Source organism: Anolis sagrei, chromosome 7 (assembly GCF_037176765.1).
Source record: "Anolis sagrei isolate rAnoSag1 chromosome 7, rAnoSag1.mat, whole genome shotgun sequence".
Taxonomy (NCBI): domain Eukaryota; kingdom Metazoa; phylum Chordata; class Lepidosauria; order Squamata; family Dactyloidae; genus Anolis; species Anolis sagrei.
In genome coordinates this window covers 43,788,773-43,794,772 of record NC_090027.1, presented here as the reverse complement: position 1 = coordinate 43,794,772, position 6,000 = coordinate 43,788,773, and the positions used below count along the sequence as shown (strand labels likewise).

Sequence of the window (6,000 nt, the reverse complement as noted above, 5' to 3'; positions counted from 1 at the left end):
TCTAGGTGCTCCTAGTGCCTCTTACAAGGAAAACCAGCTTGCTTACTCAAAGTTTAACATTGACACAAATTACCAGCAACTGCCAGAAGGGACAGAGAGTTTCATCTATGCTGATGATCATGCCATCACCGCCCAAGCAGGGAGCTTCGAAATGGTTCAACAGAAGCTCTCCTGGCCTTTTAATTGCTCTGAAGAGGCAGGATTATATATATATATATATATATATATATATATATATATATATATATATATATATATTTACGTGTGTGTGTGTGTTATTGTGATAATTTTATGCTTATATTGTTTTGTTAATTTTATGTCATGCTGTTTATTCTGTATGTTTTGGTGATGTTACTTGGAAACTGCCCTGAATCCTCCTCAGAGAGGTATATAAATAAAGTTTATTTTTATTTTTATTTCAAGCATCTCAAGCTTTGAGGATGACCTGGGAAGAAATCCCACTGGAGCATTGCAGCACACCCAAATACTTGCGTGTCACCCTGGACGATGTTCTGGCTTACAAGAATCACTGCTTGAATCTTGAGCAATAATTGGGTGCTAGAAATAACATCATACCAAAGCGGATTGGCACAACCTGGGGATCACAACCAGACACAGTGAAGACATCTGCCCTTGTGCTATGCTACTCTGCTGCTGAGTATGCATGCCCAGTGTGGAGCACATCTCACCACGGTAAAACAGTGGATGTGGCTCTTAATGAGACATGCCGCATTATCACGGGGTGATGCGCCCAACACCACTGGAGAAACTACACTGCTTAGCCGGTATTGCACCACCTGACATCCGCCGGGAAGTAGCAGCCAATAGTGAAAGGACCAAGGCAGAGACATCTCCAGCTCATCCCCTGTTTGGGTATCAGCCAGCACATCAACGACTTAAATCCAGACATAGTTTTCTACGATCTACAGAGACAATCGCCAGAACACCTCAGCAAGTGAGAGTCCAAAAGTGGCAGGCTCAAACCCAGAGCCTCAATCCATGGCTGATACCAAATGAGAGACTCCCCGCTGGGCACACAGAAGATTGGGCAACTTGGAAGGCGCTGAACAGACTGCGCTCGGGCACCACAAGATGCAGAGCCAACCTCATGAAATGGGGCCACAAAGTGGAATCCACGACATGCGAGTGCGGAGAAGAGCAAACCACTGACCACCTGCTGCAATGCAACCTGAGCCCTGCCACATGCACAAGGGAGGACCTCCTTGCGGCAACACCAGAGGCACTCCAAGTGGCCAGATATTGGTCAAAGGACATTTAGCATAATGTTTGTGTTTTTATACGGATTTTTACTCTTATGTATTTTGTTCTGATGTAATTTTTCTGTTGTTTTGTATTTTATTTTACTGTATTGTATTTTTGGGCTCGGCCTTATGTGAGCTGCCCTGAGTCCCCTTGGGGAGATGGTGGTAGGGTATAAATAAAGATTATTATTATTATTATTATTATTATTATTATTATTGGAAACACAACAAGATGAGTCCACAGCAAACAAGATCACTGTGCTGGCTGTTGTATTGGATCACACGTCAGACACTTCCCAAGAGTCTTTTATTATTATTATTATTGTTGTTGTTGTTGTTGTTATAATAATAATAATAATAATTATTATTATTATTATTATTATTATTAGGTTCTTGTGGGTTTTTTCGGGCTATAGGGCCATGTTCTAGAGGCATTTCTCCTGACGTTTTGCCTGCATCTTTGGCAAGCACATCTTAACACCTCTCAACAAAAGATTTTCCCAGGCTCAGCCAGGCCTTCAAATGCTAATGAAGGTGGTCAGTTGAAACATTCCCACCTAGCTCCAGCAGAGAAGAGCTCCTTGCCCCACCCCAGCCATTCCACAGATATATAAACCCATTTTCCTAGTTCCATCAGACCTCACTACCTCTGAGGATGCTTGCCATAGATGCAGGCGAAACGTCAGGAGAAAATGCCTCTAGAACATGGCCCTATAGCCCGAAAAAAACCCACAAGAACCTAGTGATTCCAGCCATGAAAGCCTTCGACAATACATTATTATTATTATTATTATTATTATTATTATTATTATTATGTGAAACACAACAAGATGAGTCCAGAGCACACATTCTGCTGGCTGTTGTACTGGATCACACGTCAGACATTTCCCAAGTGTCTAGGACTGTGTGATTTATCGGCAAATAATGCGTGCTCATCCCAGTAAGGTGGCCTTCTGCAACTGGCAGATGGTAATTTTGTCAGCGCTGATTGTGTTTAAGTGCAGGCCAAGGTCTTGAGGCACTGCACCCAGTGTGCCAATCACCACTGAGACTCCCTTGACTGGCTTGTGACAGAGTCTTTGCAGTTCGATCTTTAAATCCTCATATCGTGCATTATTATTATTATTATTATTATTACTATTCTTGGTTTGCTTCTAATACCATAAATAAAGAATTTCTCTAATCTGTGGATGTCCTTTTGCATCCTGACCCTGCCCTCTGGAGTATTTGCTCTCCTTCCCAATTGGGTCCCATCGGCATACTTGGCAAGAAGCAGGCCCTCTCAACCAGTGGTTCTTAACCTTCCTAATGGCTAACCCCCTATGTTGTGCTGACCCCCAACCATAACATTATTTTCATTGCTTCTTCATAACTGTAATTTTACTCCTGTTATGAATCATAATGTAAATATCTGATAGGCAGGATGCGTCTTCATTCACTGGACCAAATTCGGCACAAATACACAATGGTATTTAGGAGATGTAGTTGCTGGGATTTATAGGTATAGGTCAGGGGTCCTCAAACTAAGGCCTGAGGGCCGGATACGGCCCTCCAAGGTCATTTACCCGGTCCTCGCTCAAGGTCAACCTAAGTCTGAAACTACTTGAAAACACACAACAACAACAACGACATTATCTCATCAGCCAAAAGCAGGTCCACACTTCCCATTGAAATACTAATAAGTTTATATTTGTTAAAATTGTTCTTCATTTTAATTACTGTATTGTTTTTAAGTGGTTTTTGTACTACAAATAAGATACGTGCAGTGTGCAGAGGAATTCATTCTTTCTTTTTTCAATTATAATCCGGCCCTCCAACAGTTTGAGGGACTGTGACCTGGCTCTCTGTTTAAAAAGTTTGAGGACGCCTGGTATAGGTTGTCCCCTGACATTAAGTCCTGTCATGTCCAACTCTGGGGTGGGGTTGATGCTCATCCCCATTTCTAAGCCGAAGAGCCGGTGTTGTCCATAGACACCTCCAAGGTCATGTCGCTACTGGCATGACTGCATGGAGCACCGTTACCTTCCCGCCGGAGCGGTACCTATTGATCTACTCACATTTGCATGTTTTCGAACTGCTAGGTTGGCAGAAGCTGGGGCTGACAGCGGAATCGAACCTTTCGGTCAACAAGCTCAGCAGCTCAGCGCTTTAACCCACTGCGCCACCGGGGCTCCTGCTGGGATTTATAGTTCACCTAAAATCAAAGAGCACTCTGAACCCCACAAATGCTAGAATTGGGCCAAACTTCCCACACAGAACCCCCATGACCAAGAGAAAATACTGTTATCTGATGGTCTTGGGTGACCCCTCTGACACTTTCTCCTGACCCCCCCCAGGGGTCCTGACCCCCAGGCTGAGAAACACTGCTCTCAACCTTCCTCCAAGCTATTCATAAGGTTGTTAAACAGGACCGAACCCTCTTCATGGCACCCAAAGAGTCCCTTCATTCCAGGATGAAGCCCCTTCTCTCCTTTTTGGCCCCCCAAAATGGGGGCCATGGAGAGGAGGGGGTTCCCCCCAACTGCCCCCAAAGACCCTCCACTCCTGATTATCTGGCAAGATCTAGAACAGTGATTCTCAACCTTGCGAATGCTGTGACCCCTTAATGCAGTTCCATATGTTGTGATGACCCCCAACCATAATATTGTTTTTGTTGCTACTTGATACCTGTCATTTTACTACTATTATAAATCGTAATGTAAATATCCGATATGCAGGATGGATTTTCATTCACTGGACCAAATTTGGCACCAATACCCAATATGCCCAAATGTGAATGCTAGTGGGGTTGAGGGGAGGATTGATTTTGTAATTTGGGAGTTGTAGTTGCTGGGATTTATAGTTCACCTACAATCAAAGAGCATTCTGAACTCCACCAGCGATGGATTTAAACCGAACATGGCACACAGAACTCCCAAGACCAACAGAAAACACTGGAAGGGTTTGGTGGGCATTGACCTTGAGTTTTGGAGTTATAGTTCACCTATATCCAGAGGAGTGCTATGGATTCATGCAGTGATGGATCTGGACCAAACTTGGCATGAGTACTCAATATGCCCAAATGTGAATACTGGTGGAGTCTGGAGGAAATAGACCTTGACATTTGGGAGTTGTAGTTGCTGGGATTTATAGTTCACCTACAATCAAAGAGCATTCTAAACTCCACCAGCGATGGATTTAAACCGAACTTGGCACACAGAACTCCCAAGACCAACAGAAAACACTGGAAGGGTTTGGTGGGCATTGACCTTGAGTTTGGGAGTTATAGTTCACCTATATCCAGAGGAGTGCTATGGATTCATGCAATGATGGATCTGGACCAAACTTGGCACGAATACTCAATATGCCCAAATGTGAACATTGGTGGAGTCTGGGGAAAATAGACCTTGACATTTGGGAGTTGTAGTTGCTGGGATTTATAGTTCACCTACAATCAAAGAGCATTCTGAACTCGACCAACAATAGAATTGGGTCAAACTTCTCGCATAGAATCCCAATGACCAACAGAAAATACTGTGTTTTCTGGTGGTCTTTGGCGACCCCTTTGACACCCCCTCGCGACCCCCTCAGGGCTCCCGACCCCCAGGTTGAGAAACACTGATCTAGACACACAGAGACAGACACCCAAGGCAGCACCAAGGATCTTCTGAGCTCTCTGGTGTGCCCTGATCCACAGAGTTAGTGTCTCAGGGATCCACAAGACAGGGGAGAGGAGTGGTGCTCCAAGAGAGCACTCTGCACATGTTCAAGAGAAGGAGGAGGAGTCTGGAAGGAGACGCCTGCCCCCCTTGTTTTGCCCCGCCCCATTGTGGTTTCCCTCCCTGGGAGTTGGGGCGAGTGGGTCCCCTCGAGGTCATCTATCCGCCTGGGTTGCTTTGGCAGGGACCTGTCCCCAGCTTCCAACACCAAGCCCTGGGGAGAGGGAGGAGAGGAGAAGAGAGGAGAGGAGGAAGGAGGGAAAGCAGGAGGAGGAGGAGAAGAGGGAGCCTCCTCTTCCTCCTCCTCCTCTTCCTCTTCCTCCGTTCCTTCCTTCCCGGTGCTTGGCGAGTGGCGGCGGCGGAGGAGGAGGAGCCCAGCCTTGGCTTGCCTGCCTGCCCGCTTGCCTGCCTTCCGCCCCCTCCCTCCTTCTCTCCTTCCCTCCTTCCTCCTCCTTGCTTCCTTGCTTCCTTGCTCCCTTCCTTCCTTCCTCCTGCGGCGGAGAAGAAGGGAGCCATGGCCAGGAGCGGCGGGCACGAAGAAGGCCAAGGCGGGGGGCCGCCCTCCTGAGCAGGTGAGTCCCTCCGAGGGAAAAGGGAGAAAGGGGGAAGAAGGAGGAGAAGGAGAAGGAGGAGAAGAAGGGGTCATTGTTCCAGCCACCGCCGCGCCGCCCGGGCCTGCCTCCTTCCCTCCTTCTTTCCCTCCTTCCCTCCTTCTCCTCTTCCTTCCTTCCTTCCTGGCCGCTTTCCCCGCCCGGGCCCCCTCGGCGCTCAAGCAAGGAAGGCCTGCCCTCCGGGGAAAGGGAAGAAGGAGGGAGGCAGGCAGGGAAGGGGCACCCAAAGGGCATCTAGACCCCCAGGGCCAGGGAGGGAAGGAGGGAGGGAGGAAGGAAGGAAGGAAGGAAGGAAGGAAGGAAGGAAGGAAGGAAGGAAGGGCCCGGCCTTGCGCCCCGACCCCGACGAGGCGGGCTCTCCTCCTGCTCAGGCCTCGCTCGGCGCCTGGGAGAAGCTTCCGACAGGCCGGCCCTTCCTCTTCCTCCTCC

At 47.7% G+C, this 6,000-nt stretch overlaps 1 protein-coding gene across 1 annotated transcript in view; it reads left to right on the top strand.

Annotated features, from left to right (window-relative positions):
- The first annotated feature begins 5,060 nt into the window (after positions 1-5,060).
- The window catches only part of BCL9L (BCL9 like), a 47,950-nt gene continuing 47,010 nt past the window's right edge, over positions 5,061-6,000 (top strand). The window contains exon 1 of the mRNA XM_067470833.1: positions 5,061-5,532. The gene's annotated coding sequence lies outside the window, so the exon portion shown is untranslated. The remainder of the gene's footprint in view (positions 5,533-6,000) is intronic.